The sequence below is a fragment of the Bos taurus genome, chromosome 26, assembly GCF_002263795.3.
Source record: "Bos taurus isolate L1 Dominette 01449 registration number 42190680 breed Hereford chromosome 26, ARS-UCD2.0, whole genome shotgun sequence".
NCBI lineage: Eukaryota > Metazoa > Chordata > Mammalia > Artiodactyla > Bovidae > Bos > Bos taurus.
In genome coordinates, this window is record NC_037353.1 from 3338946 (window position 1) to 3357227 (window position 18282).

The following is an 18282-nucleotide window of genomic DNA, read 5'->3' on the forward strand; positions in this document are numbered from 1 at the left end:
TCTTTGAGTATGTGAGATAGTTTACATAAATTAGAAGTGAAGTCACTCAGTCGTGTCCAACTGTTTGCGACTGCATGGACTGTAGCCTGCCAGGCTCCTCTGTCCATGGGCTTTTCCAGGCAAGAATATTGGAGTTGGTTGCCATTTCCTTCTCCAGGGGATCTTCCTAACCCAGGGATCCAACCCGGGTGTCCTGCATTGCAGGCAGATTTCTTACCCTCTGAGCCACCAGGAAAGTCAATATAAATTAGCATATAATAAAATTAAGTCCTTTATTATTCCCACTTGTAAATGAGGAGACAAAAGACTGGGTTATTTAAGTAACCAAAATCACAATTAGTTAGGACACAGTCCAAGATTAAAAATTCTGTCTGGTTCCAGAACTGTGCTCTTCAGATAATGACATTTTTGCATAATTACAAACCTCAGTACTTAGAGTCCACAGTGAATTCTTTGCTAACCACAGGAGGTCCAGGCAAACAATAGTTTGTCTATAGTTTCACTTTCTACCAAGCTACATTAATACAAATCAAACCAACTAGGCAATTTAGTATATATATAAATGATGGATGGATAGATAGATAAACACAGAGATAAAAATAAGATCCATTAAATTAACAAAAGCAAGTCTTGGCATTTAGAAAAAGAAGCTCCTCATTCTTTTTTTTTTTTTTTCTTTTAATTCTGTCACACAAACACAATTATCTAAAACTAAAAAGATTCAATCTTACTTCCTAAGATAGATCTCTACTTCAAGTGGCTTACAGCTCTAAAATGGATAGATATCTAGAAAAGATAAGAATATCATAAATATAGATATTTCTAACTAGTTGTAAGTCCAATATGGGAGACATATGTCTTTGTATACAAAATAAATTGATTCTGATGCATAAGACAGCAGTGTTCAAGGATGTAATAGAACAATATTCAACAAAATTAATAGAATGATATTAGAACAATATTCAACAAAAAATTTTAATGGTTAAATTTCCAGTCTTTCCAACCTATAGAAGTTTTTGTTTTTCACTTAATTGCTTTTTCAGGGCTATGAGGCCCTTGGACATTCACACTCTAAATACAATTACCTGCATTTATTTCCAACATGTCTCTCAAGGTTATATGCAGGTGACAAAACTATTTCATTTTCTATTTGAATGTTCTTTAAAAGCTAGATATGAATCCTCAACAAACAGACAAACATGCATACACACATACAAAGGCACAATGGTCTTTTTCCTCAGTTTGTTAATTTGTTCACTTAAATAGACTCACAACTATACACGCATATACACACTGTCAAGAATCAATGACTTTTGTAAACCCTATTTCTCACTAGAATTTCCTTTATCTGTGCTTGATTTTTTATGGTTTATTGTTTTCCAAAGCTAATACTTTTAAGAAAAAAAAGGAAAGTAGGTAATGTGGACCAAAGTTATAAGATCTCTTACTTTGTGTAACAGATATTCTTTCTCTCTCAGAATATACACTGGCTATTTCAGTTGTTTTTATAATTGTTGGGTAGGTTTGTCCAATAATGCTAAACATTTTGGGGGAAAAGTGCACACTGTATACACTGTTTTTCAAATATATTTATAAACTTCATTAGGAAATACAGAAGTGTTTCAGAGTGAATTTATGAAAGCTAGAACTCAGCTCAGTCTTAACCAGAGGTTATCACATAAGCATTATAGTCACTAAGCATTACTCAAACTGAAATACCCACTGATGGAGTAATAGATAGCAAGCTCCTCTTTTACTTTAAAATTACCAAGATCGATAATATATGTCCTCATTATTCAGGTTTTCAATTGATTGTTCCAACCTCAGCACCATTTTCTCTATTACTCACAAAGACAAACACGCTCATACACACACAAACACACACACACACACACACACACACACACCATTCCACAAATGCCACTCTCATGAGTCTATCAAAGGTAATCTCACTATTTCCATGCATTAAATCATTAAGTCAAGATAATTAAGAAAAATAGTTGTGTTATTACTGGCAACTAACTCATGAACTTGGAAATGATCTGTCCACATTTTAATAATATTTGATTTTAGAAAATTAATCCATCAAAAAATGGTGGAGAACAAAGTCCTATCATAGGGTGTCCATGAAGATGAAGGGTAAAATAAAACTAAAAAACCCAGTGTGATGATAGATACATAGTAAAGACACAACTTATGCTGAATGTTTACTCCTTTTTTGCTTTAGAAAAGCAAATGATATACTCTGGTATAGCTCTTTTTATAATTCCCACAATATTGATATTTTATATTAAGTAAAACTTTGAAAAGTTTTTTTGGAATTTATGAGTTGGCTTTCTTTTGTAGAGGACTCAGCACCCTGCATCAAAACACTTTGGTATTTGGATTTGAAAAATGGAATTATTTGATTGTATATCAAAATGAATTTTGTTCTTTTACATATATAATATCTGTGTAACAATTCACTTCAATTATTACAATAGATTAATCAGATTGAATAATTCTACTTCCAAGTAGCACTAGCCTGTAAGTTAAGAGTTAAGAACTTTACTTTTAGCTCATTAGCTCTGAGTTTAGGGACAATTCATTCATTCTCTTCATTTTTCCTAAAGAATTTAGCATTGCTTTCCTACATGTGATTGAACTTAGATGCATTCTTTGCAGCTTCATGGTTCAATTCTCAAATCAGAGGAAATAATTTATTGTCAAAAAGTAAAGGGAAAAAAAGCCATAGGTAACAGTGATCTATTGCGACCTCAGAGAAATAGAAACTAAAATGCCTACATTAGATACAGAAATTAAAATGAAGGAAGCAGCCTGTATGTGAAAAACAATAGCTGAAGCATGACAATAAATGAGAAATATCATCATTGTCATAATTAAGAACACTATTGAATGCTGGGCATTGAAGATAGTTGAAGAAAATATCTGCCTAACCATGGCAGCTGCTATTAAACTTATGACTATTTATGAAGAATGAGAGTAGATATTGTTTTTTCAAAATATACAGACATTAAATTGTTCATGTAATAAATTCCCATTTTTATATTATAGTGACTAGCTTGATTATTTAAAAAGCTATTGTTTAATCACTAAGTCAAATCTGCAACTCCATAGACTGTAGCCAACCAGGTTTTCTATCCATGGGATTTCCTTGGCAAGAATGGAGTGGGTTGCCATTTCATCCTCCAAGGGATCTTCCCAACCCAGGGATCTCCCGCATTGACAGGTGGATTCTTTACCACAGAGCCACCAAATATGTAGCGATGCCTTTAGGTCAAACAAATATGTTATCATCTTAAAAACAACCAGTTTGTCATCTGTTTAAACCCAGGTTTCCATTGGATACTTGAATTTTCTTTGTAACACTACACAGAAGTTATTGCTTGTGCTTGAAAAAATGTATAGATGAAATTATTGTTACTTTCTTTGGCAAATGTTTCCACATTCGTAAAATTTCCATCTCAAGAATTTATATATTTTGGTAGTACTGTCTGGACTGTAAACAAAGAACAAAATTGCTCACCACCCATTTCTATAAGAATTAAGTCATAACCTACTCCATTTGCTGACTGATAATGCACTGAGAGGAAATTAAGATGGTAGCAGGATTAGGTACTCTGTGTTTGGACAAGCAGGCTCCTTAGAGAGTTAGGCGGATATTTCAGGAAGAATCTTAATAAACCCATATTCTTGCATCTTCCCATACATAGAAAAGGACTAAAACAGTTTACTTGAGATATCTGTTATTTGTGATTAACAATAATCTTTTACCAAGATGTATGCTTGACTACACGTATTCCTTAGACCAAAAAAAAATCACAGATAAACTGGCTTCCCAACCCACATCTTCAGACAAGTTTTCTCAGAGAGAGAAAACTCTCTTTTCTACTGAGAGACTGTCTCTCAGGCTTTGGTTCTCAGTAAGACTGAATAAAACTTAAACTCACAACTCTTATGTTGTATATTTTCCTTTAAATTGACATTAAAATTTTTAAATATGATCTGTTAAACTTAATCTCCTAAAGTTACACTGAATAAAAATGATAATTTTTCTTCTTTAATGTATTAAATATCACATTTCTGTCCTCTCAAAATATCCAGGTCTTTTTTTCCATTTATTTCATAGTTATAGTTGGATTTTCATCACCATCTAGATAGATCTCCTCTGACACGATAATAAAATCATTTTGTATTCTCATACGAAAGGGGCTAGAGGATAGTTTTTCTTTTTGACCAGTCACTAAGACATTTCCGACTCCTTGCAACCTAAAGGACTGCAACACTCTAGGTTCCTCTGTCATTCACTATCTCCTGGAGTTTGCTCAAAATCATGTCCATTGAGTCAGTGATGCCATCCAACCCTCTCATCCTCTGTTGCCCACTTCTCCTCCCGCCCTCAATCTTTCCCAGCATCAGGGTACTTTTCAATGAGTTGGCTCTTCACATCAGGTGGCCAAAGTATTGGAGCTTCATCTTCTGCATCAGTCCTTCCAATGAATATTCAGGGTTGATTTCCTTTAGGATTGACAGGTTTGATCTCCTTGCAGTCCAAGTGACTCTCGAGAGTCTTCTCCAACACCACAACTCAAAAGTCTCAGTTCTTTGGTGATCAGCCTTCTTTATGGTTTAACACTAACATTTGTACATGACTAATGGAAAAGTCATAGTTTTCACTAGATGAACCTTTGTTGGTAAAGTTCCATCTCTGTTGTTTTGGTTTATCACAGCTTTCCTTCCAAGGAACATGTGTCTTTGAATTTCATGGCTGCAGTCACTGTCTGCAGTGATTTTGGAGCCCAAGAAAATTAAATCTGTTACTGCTTCCACTTTTCCTCCTTCTATTTGCCATGAAGTGATGGGACTGGATATCATACTAGTTGTGTAGTGTTGAGTTTCAAGCCAGCTTTTTCACTCTTCTCTTTCACCCTCAGGAGGCTCTTTAGTTTCTCTTCATTTTCTGCCATTAGAATGGTATCATCTGCATATCTGAGGTTGTTGACAGTTCTCCTGGCAAACTTGATTCCAACTTGTGATTCATCTAAATTGGGATTTCACATGATGTACTCTGCGCATGAAAATGAAAGTTGCTCAGTTGTGTCTGACTCTTTGTGACCCCATGGACTGTAGCCTGGCAGGCCCCTTTGTCCATGGAATTATCCAGGCAAGAATACTGGAATGGGTAGCCTTTCCCTTCTCCAGGGGATCTTTCCAATCCAGGGATCAAACCCAGATCTCCCTGTTTGCAGGTGGACTCTTTACCATTTGAGCCAGCTGCATAGAAGTTAGACAAGCAGGGTGACAATATATAGCCTTGTCATACTCCTTTTCCAACTTTGAACCAGTCCATTGTTCCATGTGCAGTTCTAACTGTTGCCTCTTGACCTGCATACAGGTTTCTCAGGAGACAGGTATAGTGGTCTCGTACTCTCATCTCTAGGAATTTCCACAGTTTGTTGTGATCCACACAAAAGCTTTAATATAGTTAATGAACAAAAAACAGATTTTTTTTTCCTGAAATTCTCTTGCTTTCTATGATCAAACAAATACTTGCAATTTAATCTTTGTTTCCTCTGCCTCTTAGAAACCCAGCTTATACCTGGAAGGTCTTGGTTCACATACTGTTGAAGCCTAGCTTGGCAAATTTTAAGCATAATCTTTCTAGCATGTGATATGAGCACAATTGAACAGGAGAGCACGGTACAGAAGGACGATTAATTTACCATGTATCACAACTACTGTATGTAAATAATCTTTGTTTTGAGAAATATTTGATTATTCAGATTAAGTTCTGCATCTGCTAATTTTTTTTAATTTTCTGAAAACTTTATTAACTAAAAGGTTAATTATATGCACCACAATCATTGTAAATAACACACACCATTGTAAGTAATACATACCACAATCACTGTAAATATAACACAAGAATATAACATATTCCAGTTTTAGAAACTCATTCTGAACCACAGTTCCACTATCTTCTCATGAGTAGAATAAACATATTTTAAAGTGACAGTAATTATTTATGTCTACTACTCCATCCATAGTAAACAATTTGTTCCAGAATTGTCTAGCTGAACACGATATCTTTTATATTAGCTCCCTACACTACTACAAGGCCACCGGTGCTCCACATTTCTGATGTTGCATTCTAGGAACTTTTTCTACTGTCCACACTAAATATACTCGCTATTATCTCAGATTTGATCCTGTTGCCTATTAGCTTCCACATTTCTTCCCAGGCTATCTAGATACATGTTTTCTATTTAGATTATCCGTTCTGACATTTAACAGATGGATGATGTAAGTTACTGAGGTGGTAAGATGAAATAATGTGTGATAGATACCATTTTCTCTTAAGCAATTTCCTTCTCAGGCTGTCAAGCATACTATAGTTCAGTACAGTGCTAACAGCCTCTGCTCATAGGGCACAGCTAATTGGGTTAATAATCCATATTAATCTAAACAAGTTATTTAACCTCCTTAAGTTGGCTTTCCTATTTTATAAAGAGGTGATAATAAAACTGTCTACCATACAGAATTGCTATGAAGATTTTAAGAATATTGTATAGAAGATGCTTAGTGCAGTGTCTGACATACAATAAATATTTCCTACATTTTGACCCTTGTTTTCATTGTTATTTTCACTCTCAGCTTTCTAACTTACCCTTGCAGCCTGTGGATTTGCAGTATACCACTTCTGTCCCATAACTAGAACCTAGAACATTTACCTTTACATGATTCCTATATCCCAAATCCCATAAATATAGGAGAGGAAGTTTTTGCAATAGTATCCAGTAGGTCTGGAAGCAAATAACTATGCCTTTAGTTTCTGGTTTAGGGGTTTTTAGAATCTGACATTTTGTTTCCTTAACATATTAAAACTGCACACACCTATAATTTATTCTCTAAGTATCTATTCAGGTAAAATGAAAATGTTCGTTCCAGGTCTAACTTAACTAAAAGCTGCTCTTAATATTTGTGTGATCTTATTAAATATTATTTCTCCAACTGAAAAAAAAAAAGAAAGAAAACCAGGAAATGGGTTTCAAATGAACCAAAAGCAAGGAGTTTCAAGCAAGAAAAATTATGTATGTTCTTGGCAGGATGCTAAATGATAGGGAATGGAGACAAAACATTGTTTTCCTAGTGATTCTTCTGATCCTTTGTATTTGCTCCATAATGTAGGTATGAAACCTTGTGAACTGCGGTCTTCCCTTCTATTTTTAGAGATAAATGAAAATCATCAATATAATCCTGCTGAAAGTTATCTTTTCCATCATTCTTTACATCAGGACAGCTGTCAGCTACAACTGAGTGCTCAGCAGGCCACCTTTTGGGCCATCCACTGTACTGTGTTGATGAGTTATTATTTTCACTGGTAACAACTGCTATTACCATGCTGCAAACAGCAAGTGTTGAACTAGAGACAGGCCTACAGTGGTCTCATCAGTCACACTCTTGTGCTTGACAGTCTTTAGATGGAAATTCCCAAAGAGAAAACAGGTATTTGTCATGCAATATTTTATTTCAAACCCTCAGTGACTAATGCCTTTCACAGTTGGTAATATAAGTGACATGCTGAGCTTAAACAAATAGATTATTTTGCTTCGAATGGTACAGCCGTGTTTTTCCTCTGTTTTAAGTACTGAGCAGGAGGTATTTTTCTAATAATTTATGTTCAGCTTTTCTTCCATCATGAGAGAGAGCTTAGAGATGTACACAGTGACATTTGTAGTCAAATGACAATAAATAAAAGATGGTTCTGTATACTTTGATTAGAAAAGTATTTAACTTGGGACCATAGAAACAGAAGGATGTAAGGTGGGGCTGAGTCCTGCCCTAAGTAATTCAGAAGTCATTTAACATCATCTAGCAGCCTTTGTCTTATCACTTGTTAGGAAATGATGAATTGGAGCAGGCAATCAGTAGAAACGTTCAAGACACTGTCTGCATTTAATAAAATCAAGCAGCACTTACTGAAAATTTTGTGTGGGAAAACTTTGAAGATGGTTCAAAAATGACTGTAATATACATAATATGAGTTATAGAATGTCCACCTATGGTCAAGGACTTGTGCATTATCAAGAATATCAGCTTTCTCATCCAATGATACAAATTAAAGCTATTTTTAAAATAAATTATATATTCCATTCACATTATAAATTAAAAAAAAATAAAACAGACATCATGCTCAGTAAGGATTCTGTATATTAACTCACTGACTCATATAGGTCTTTTTCCTTTCTATTTCCACTTTTATTTTCAAATTCTGGACTGTAAACACATAAATCATTAGGAGTCATACAAAGTCCATAACTTTCCATTGGATGCATCTTTGCCAGGAAAGAAGAGTCTTTTGTTGAGCACAGTTGTCATCTCAGGACATAGGTACTTCTCCTTCTGGTTTATGGACTATTTAATTGAAATGTCTGATTATTAATTTTTAAAATTAAAACATTTATGAAAAGTTTATGAAATTTATGAACATTTATGAAAAAACTAGGATTATTTCCTGTCCTTGGGATTTTCTTCACTTTCTGTTTCTCACATTTTCCTAAACCAAACGGACAATTTCAAAATTTTTGAAAGGAGTTTTTGCTGAAAGGAATTCTGACAAGTAGGATGGTTAAGAATTATTAATATATCCAAAGCAAGTAGGGAATTTTGAAGACAGCATAATCAATGATAAGAATTCAAACCATGGCTCAGAAAAGATGAAATGATTCAGGATTGAAACATTAGTGCTTTTAAGGCACTAGGTTAGCCCCAAATTAGGAGGATGATTTATAAGATTAAGCACAATAATGAGTAAGAACAGGAGATCACAAATGATATATAATGAGTTAGGTAAGAATTTTAGTACCAAATCCATTAAGAACTGTAGTAAGCCAAGGGTTTCTTTTTATGGGTTACTAGCTGTGTGTTTTGAGAATGAGGCTGCAAACATGACTAGACAATATTGGAAAAATTCAAGAATAGATTTTCATCTGTTCATCTATTCATGAGTTTATTCATTCTTCAAAAGACTATTATGTGTGTTGATGGCTCAGAATACTAAAATCACATAATTATATGTGATTAATTATGACCACATAAAAGTTAGTATTAAAATGGAAATAGAATGCATTCTGTTCAAAGAAGTTTTTTAAATCAAAATCTTCTATTCTTTTTTCTGTCTTTATCAGCAATCCATTTGAAGTCCTACATTTTCCCCACAGACTAACAGCCTTATTTGCATAATCACCGTTATTGATTTTTCAATTGATACATGCAAAAACTTCAGTTAATCTTCAGAGAAATACACTGGGTGAATAAATACAATCACAAAAGGTTATATACTGTAGGATTTCACTTATATAACACTAGTGAAGTGACAAAATAGTAGGAATGGAGGATGGATTAGTAACTGGTGGCTCATACAGTAAAGCGTCTGCCTGCAAAGCAGGAGACCTGGGTTCGATCCCTGGGTCGGGAAGATCGCCTGGAGAAGGAAATGGCAATCCACTCCAGCACTCTTCCTGGAAAATTCCATGGATGGAGAAGCCTGATAGGCTACAGTCCATGTGGTCACATAGAGTCAGACACGACTGAGCGACTTCACTTGTTCACTCCTAAGGATTTAGGCATGACTATTAAAGAATAGCAGGAGGAATCCTTGAGATGATGGAAATGTTCTTTACCATGATTATTTCAGTCTTTATATCCTGGTTATAATGTTTTCCTAGTTTTGCAAGATGTTGTTAATGGATGAAACTGAGTAAGGTTATATAAGATCTCTCTGTATTATTTCTTACAACTATGTATAAACCTGAAATTATTTCAAAACAAAGATTTAATGTAAAAAGAGAGATAGTTAATCAATAACTAAATCTCAAACCTTTAGAAAATAGAAAAATAAGACTAAACTCAAAGCAAGCAAAGTGAAAATGTAAAAAAGATTCAAGTTGAAATCAAACATAAAAGAGAAACTTAATGACCCCAAAATTGAGCCTAGAAAAGATCAACAAAACTGACACACATTTAGTTAGTGAATAAAAAGAAAGACTACACACATTATTAAATTTAAAAATAAATGGAGATTAATGCTACTACGGAGAAGGCAATGGCACCCCACTCCAGTACTCTTGCCTGGAAAATCCCATGGACTGAGGAGCCTGGAGGGCTGCAGTCCATGGGGTCGCTGAGGGTCAGACACAACTGAGCGACTTGACTTTCACTTTTCACTTTCATGCATTGGAGAAGGAAATGGCAACCCACTCCAGTGTTCTTGACTGGAGAATCCCAGGGATGGGGAAGCCTGGTGGGCTGCCGTCTATGGGGTCGCACAGAGTCGGACATGACTGAAGTGACTTAGCAATACTACTAACCATAAAAAATTAACTACTTTGGAAGACATAGCTTTATGCCAACAACTTCTAAAAAGTATTTACAGGACAAATTCCTAAGTAAGACACAGCTTGCATTTGCATTTGCATTGCATACTCAGTTGCTCAGTTATGTCTAATTCTTTGTGACCACATGAACTGTAGCCCGCCAGGCTCCTCTGTCCATGGGATTTTCCAGGCAAGAATATTGGAATAGGTTGCCATTTCCTCCTCCAGATTATCTTCCCAACCCAGGGATCAAACCCACTTTACCTGCATCTTCTGCATTGAACGTAGATCTTTACCACTGAGCTACTGGGGAAGCCAGACATAAATTACCAAGATCAAAACAAAAATGAATTGAAAATCTGAATATACCAATTAGAATAAATTTATTGAATTAGTAATTAAAATCTTTCATAAAAGAATTTCCAGAACCACATGGCTTCACTGGTAAATTATTTTAAATATTCAATTGAAAAATATTATCAATCCTTCATGAACTTTTTCAGAAAGTAAGAGAAATAATTCCCAACTCATTTTGTGAGCCTCATAGTCCATTATACAAAAACCAAACAATGAAATCTTTAAAAAAGAGAAGAAAAATGTGGAAACTACAGATTAACATAACTCAGGAATATAAACATAAAAACCCTCAGTAAAATATTAGCAGACTAAATCCAGCAACTTGTGAAAATGATTGTATACCATGACTAAGCAAGGTTTAATCCAGTAATGTAAGATCGTTTTAATATTCAAAAAGCAATCAAAGTAATATACCATGTTATCAATAAAGAACTAATAAAACATTGTCATCTCAGCAGATAAAGAAAAAGCATTTGAAAAAATTTAGCATCCCTTAACAACAACAAAAAAATCGCTCATAAGCAAGAAGTAGACTGTAACTTTCTCAAATTGAAATAGGGCATAAACAAAAAATCCAGTACTTAATAACATATCTCATGATGAAAGACTGACCATTTTCTCCCCCAAATTTGTGACAAGCCAAAGATTTTCATAATTGTTCTTATTGTCACTTATAGCCAATATTGTTCTGAAGGGTCCAATGAAGTATAAAAATAATAAAGGTATACAGACTGAAAAGAAATACAACTATCTTTATTTGTAGATGACTTAGTTTGTATAGAAATCCCAAAATAATTCACAAAAGGTATTATATTAAATTACATTAATAAAGTTTTGGAATATGCATACATCCACAATGACACAGTTCAATTTCTATGTATATACAAAAAAAAATGGTTTAATTTTCACACAAAAATTACAAGGGAAAAACATTCACAAAACCTTTTTTTAACAATCAGCAAAAGCTAGAAAAAGTCTATCAATAGGAGAAAATATTTAAAAACTGTGATATTGACTTATACAGTAATCATTAACACCAATAAAGAACTAAGTACTAGAGTTCCAGAAAAAAACATCTATTTCTGCTTTATTGACTATGCCAAAGCCTTTGACTGTGTGGATCACAACAAACTTTGGACAATTCTGAAAGAGATGGGAATACCAGGCCATCTGACCTGCCTCTTGAGAAACCTGTATGCAGGTCAGGAAGCAGTAGTTAGAACTGGACATAGAACAACAGACTGGTTTCAAATAGGAAAAGGGAGTATGTCAAGGCTGTATATTGTCTCCGTGCTTATTTAACTTATATGCAGAGTATATCATGTGAAATGCTGGGCTGCAGGAAGCACGAACTGGAATCAAGATTGCTGGGACAAAGAGCAATAACCTCAGATATCGAGATGACACCACCCTTATGGCAGAAAGTGAAGAAGAACTAAAGAGCCTCTTAATGAAAGTGAAAGAGGAGACTGAAAAAGTTAGCTTAAAGCTCAACATTCAGAAAACTAAGATCATGGCATCCGGTCCCATCACTTCATGGCAAATAGATAGGGAAACAGTGGCTGAATTTATTTTTCTGGGCTCCAAAATCATTGCAGATGGTGACTGCAGCCATGAGATTAAACGACTCATACTCCTTGGAAGGAAAGTTATGACCAACCTAGACAGCATATTACAAAGCAGAGACATTACTATGTCAACAAAGGTCCATCTAGTCAAGGCTATGATTTTTCCAGTGGTCATGTATGGATGTGAGAGTTGGGCTATAAAGAAAGCTGAGCACAGAAGAATTGATGCTTTTGAACTGTGGTTTTGGAGAAGATTCTTGAGAGTCCCTTGGACTGCAAGGATATCCAACCAGTCCATCCTAAAGGAAATCAGTCCTGAATATCCATTGGAAGGACTGATGTTGAAGCTGAAACTCCAATACTTTGGCCACCTGATGTGAAGAGCTGGCTCATTTTAAAAGAGCCTGACGCTGGGAAAGATTGAGGGCAGGAGGAGAAGGGGATGGCAGAGGATGAGATGATTGGATGGCATCACCGTCTCAGTGGACATGGCTTTGGGTGGACTCCAGGTGTTTGTGATGGACAGGGAGGCCTGGCGTACTGTGGTTCATGAGATCGCAAAGAGTTAGACATGACTGAGAAACTGAACTGAAATGAACTGAACATACAATAAAATGGACAAATCTCAAAAAAACACTTTGTTGAAAAAAATAAGCCAGACACAAAAGGTTAAATACCACATAACTGAAAATAAATGAAGTTCTGCAGAAGGCAAAAGAAAATTGTGGTGATAATAGTTAGAATAGTCTTAGCCTTGTGTGGTTATTGAGTAAAATGGAGGAAAAGAAAACTTTTGATGCTGTGGAACTGTTCTTTATCTTCATATGGGTAAAGTGAATATGAATGCATAAATATATAAAACCCAAGAAGGTATACACTTAAGATTTGTGCGTTTGGCTAATTGTAAATTTCGTCTCAGCAATGCATCTCCAAAATATTTTTATTAAGGCTGTAAATTATTTAATATTAAACTATGATGATATATTATTTTATCTCAATATTTGAATATTTTTCTAAGAAATTACCTTGTGGTCTAAGATTAAGTATTCTATTTAATACTTATCATACATTTATAATTAAGTAAGTGATTTATAACTGAGTGATAAATTACATATAAATCTTTATCACAATCTACAATTTAGGTATTATTATCTTCATTTTAAATTCAAGTAGTAATACAGTGATTTTACATGGCTTGTCCAAAACCACACAATTATTTAATGGTGTATTTGAGACTCAAACCCAGGTCCACTTCTAAGTTGTAATATGTTCATTCATCTTCGCCTTGATAACTTTAAAATAACCTTTAAAAGAGTTTTATTTAATTAATTGGTTAACATGCCCTCTCCTTGGAAGGAAAGTTATGGCCAACCTAGAGAGCATATTGAAAAGCAGAGACATTACTTTGCCAACAAAGGTCCGTCTAGTCAAGGTTGTGGTTTTTCCACTGGTCATGGATGGATGTGAGAGTTGGACTGTGAGGAAAGCTAAGTGCCAAAAAATTGATGCTTTTGAACTGTGGTGTTGGAGAAGACTCTTGAGCATCCCTTGGACTGCAAGGAGATCCAACCAGTCCATCCTAAAGGAGATCAGTCTTGGGTGTTCACTGGAAGAACTGATGCTGATGCTGAAACTCCAATACTTTGGCCACCTCATGCGAAGAGTTGACTCGTTGGAAAAGACCCTGATGCTGGGAGGGATTGGGGGCAGGAGGAGAAGGGGACAACAGAGGATGAGATGGCTGGATGGCATCACCGACTCGATGGACATGAGTTTGTGTAAACCCCAGGAGTTGGTGATGCACAGGGGGGCCTGCCATGCTGCCATTCATGGGGTTGCAAAGAGTCGGACACGACTGAGTGACTGAACTGACTGACTAAACATACTCTCTTATTGTATTGTAAATTGTGTGGATTATGTAACACTGTTGAGTTGACATTGTGCTAATACTTAAATCTTCTAATAGTCATCTGAACATGGCTACTGAGCTTTATCTTGGCAAAAAGGGATGATAATATCTCCCATTCCCAAGGTTACTGGTTGTTTAAATGGAATTTTTTTTTAAAAAATCCATTTTGGAAGATTCTCTCAGGACACAAAGTGCAAAAGAGGATTCTCAATTTTCAGAAATCTCTAAATTTTTATTTGCTTTCTCATTCTTATTGTCACCTCTCTCCTCAATGCTGCTACTTTCAGGTTAGCCCTCTAGTTCAGTTCAATTTAGTCGCTCAGTCAGACTGACTGTGACCCCGTGGACTGCAGAATGCCAGGCTTCCCTGTCCATCTGCAACTCCCAGAGCTTGCTCAAACTCATGTCCATCCAGTCCGTGATGCCAACCAACCATCTCATCCTCTGCTCCCCCTTCTCCCCCTGCCTTCAATCTTTCCCAGCATCAGGCTCTTTTCCAATAAGTCAGCTCTTCACATTGGTGGCCAAAGTATTGGAGTTTCAGCTTCAACATCAGTCCTTCCAATGGATATTCAGGACTGATTTCCTTTAGGATGGACTGGTTTGATCTCCTTGCAGTCCATGGGACTCTCAAGAATCTTCTCCAAAACTACAGATCAAAAGCATCAATTCTTCAGTGCTCAGCCCTCTAAGAGGTAGATTATGTCTTACCCTCAACTCTATCCACTGTCTCTAGAAGTGAAATAAATATCCTCTCCTACACTTTTCTACTTCCAGAGTTTTCGCACTTGCTTTTCCTCTCACCTCTCCAATTTGGAATCATATGCCATTAGAGTCTGTTAACTTCTCTATTCAACTTTTGTAGACATGTTCCCTTATTCTATGACAATTTTACATCCTGATTTCCTGTCAATATTTGTAATTCTGCCCCTGTCATAATTTTGGTTTTCCATGAAATTCCTCATCCTTAGGTATGTGACGTACTCATTTTCAATACTCTTGCCTCAATTACTCAATTCCATTATCTCAGCTCCATGTCATAACTCATAATACAAGTGGTTATAAGCTAAATTTTAAGTGACCAACTCTCTGCATATTAACTGTCATCTTTCCAGTTCACTCCTTTACTACTACAACTCCAAAAATTTATTGGTTCCTTCTGGTCCTACAATCTCGTATAATATGCAAGCTTCAGTCATGGATAACACTCATTTCTCAGCAATTCTACCATCAAGGTATCTAAACGAATCTTACTATTATTATTATTCACCCAGTTCAAGTCAACTTATACTTCATCTGAATTTTTAAATATTCTCTTCTTCCTTCCACATTTGCCATCACTTCTAATCTACCCTCAATACATAAACAAGAACATAAAATAATTGAAGTCATATCACTCACCTGCTCAGTTACCTTCAGTAACTTATGGTCTCACTTTGAGTGAAAGGTAGAATCATATTACACTTTTCAAAACCATGTATATGCTTTGCCTGGTGTACCATTCTGAACACTGACGATTTTTCTCCCCTTTACCTTGTTCCAGCATTATTGCTGCCCTAACCTCCTGGTGATTTGAAAATGCCAAGGATTTTCTTCCATTAGATTCTTTAAATGTGTTTTCTCTGACTGAAAATACCGATCTCCAGATATCCACCATGATTGCTTTTTTACCTCTTTGTACCTTTCACTCAAATGCTACTTTCTCCACCACAATTTCCTTGATTTCCTTTGTTAAAATTAAATGAAACTCCTAGTTTACTTTTCCTGCTTTGCTTTTCTTCACAGAACTTATCTGTGGAGAAAGTAGGAAAAACCACTAGACCATTCAGGTATGACCTAAACCAAATCTCTTATGATTATACAGTGGAAGTGACAAATAGATTCAAGGGATTAGATCTGATAGACAGAGTGCCTGAAGAACTATGGAAAATTCATGACATTGTACAGCAGGCAGTGATCAAGAACATCCCCAAGTAAAAGAAATGCAAAAAGGGGAAATGATTATCTAAGGAGGCCTTACAAATAGCTGAGAAAAGAAGAGGATCTAAAGGCAAAGGAGAAAAGGAAAGATATACGCATCTGAATGCAGAGTTTCAAAGAATACCAAGAAGAAATAAGAAAGCCTTCCTCAGGGATCAATGCAAAGAAATAGAGGAAAACAATAGAATGGGAAAAACTAGAGATCTCTTCAAAAAAGTTAGAGATTTCAAAGGAACATTGATACCAGTTAGTCTTTCTTATCAGGAAGCTTCCAAAAGCCTCCTATCCTTCTCCATCAGAGGGCAGACAGACTGAAAACCACAATCACAGAAAACTAGCCAATCTGTTCACATGGACTACAGCCTTGTCTAACTCAATGAAACTATGAGCCATGCCATGTAGGGTCACCCAAGATGGATGGTCATGGTGGAAAATTCTGACAAAACTCTGTCCACTGGAGAAGGGAATGGCAAACTATTTCAGTATTCTTGCCTTGAGAATTCCATGAACAGTATGAAAAGGCAAATAGATAGGACACTGAAAGATGAACTCCCCAGGTTGGTAGGTGCCCAATATGCTACTGGAGATCAGTGGAGAAATAACTCCAGAAAGAATGAAGAGACGGAGCCAAAGACAAAAACCACACCCAGTTGTGGATGTAACTGGTGATGGAAGTAAAGTCCCATGCTATAAAGAGCAATATTGCATAGGAACTTGGAATGTTAGGTCCATGAATCAAGTCAAATTGGAAGTTGTCAAACAGGAGATGGCAAGACTGAACACTGACATTTTAGGAAACAGTGAACTAAATGGACTGGAATGGGTGACTTTAACTCAGATGATCATTATATCTACTACTGTGGGCAAGAATCCCTTAGAAGAAATGGAGTAGCCATCATAGTCAACAAATGAGTCTGAAATGCAGCACTTGGATGCAACACAAAAACAACAGAATGATTTCTGTTTCCAAGGCAAATCATTCAATATCACAGTAATCCAAGTCTATGCCCCAAACAGTAAAGCTGAAGAAGAACAGTTCTATGAAGACCTTCAAGACCTTCTAGAACTAACACCTAAAAAAGATGTCCTTTTCATTGAGGACTGGAATACAAAAGTAGGAAGTCAAGAAATACCTGGAGTAACAGGCAAACGTGGCTTTGGAGTACAGATGAAGTAGGGCAAAGGTTAATAGAGTTTTGCCAAGAAAATGCACTGGTTATAGGAAACACCCTCTTCCAACAACACAAGAAAGACTCTACACATGGACATCACAAGATGATCAATACCAAGGTCAGACTGATTATACTCTTTGCAGCCAAAAATGGAGAAGCTCTATACAGTCAGCAAAACAAGACCGAGAGCTGACTTTGGCTCCTTATTCAGAGTTAAATTGACGAAAGTAGGGAAAACCACTAGACCATTCAGGCATGACCTAAATCAAATCCTTCATGATTAAACAGTGGATAAATAGATTCAAAGGATTAGGTCTGATAGACAGAGTGCCTGAAGAACTATGGATGGAGTTTCATGACATTGTACAGGAGGCAGGGAGCAACACCATCCCCAAGAAAAAAGATATGCAAAAAGACAAAATGGTTCTCTGAGGAGGCCTTAAAAATAGCTGCAAAAGAAGAGGAACAAAAGGCAAAGAGCAAAGGAAAGATATACCCATTTGAGTGCAGAATTCCAAAGAATAACAAGGAGAGATAAGAAAGCCTTCCTCAGTGATCAATGCAAAGAAATAGAGGAAAATAGTAGAATGGGTAAGTATAGAGATCTCTTCAAGAAAATTAGAGATACCATGGGAACATTTCATGCAAAGATGTTCACAATAAAGGACAGATACGATATGGGCCTAACAGAAGCAGAAGATATTAAGAAGAGGTGGCAAGTATACACAGAAATATACAGGAAAGATCTTCACAACCCATATAATCACAATGGTGTGACTACTTACCTAGAACCAGACATCCTGGAATGTGCAGTTAAGTGGGCCTTAGGAAGCATCACTAGGAACAAAGCTAGTGGAGATGATGGAGTTCCAGTTGAATCTCCTAAGAGATGATGCTGTGAAAGTGCTGCACTCAATATA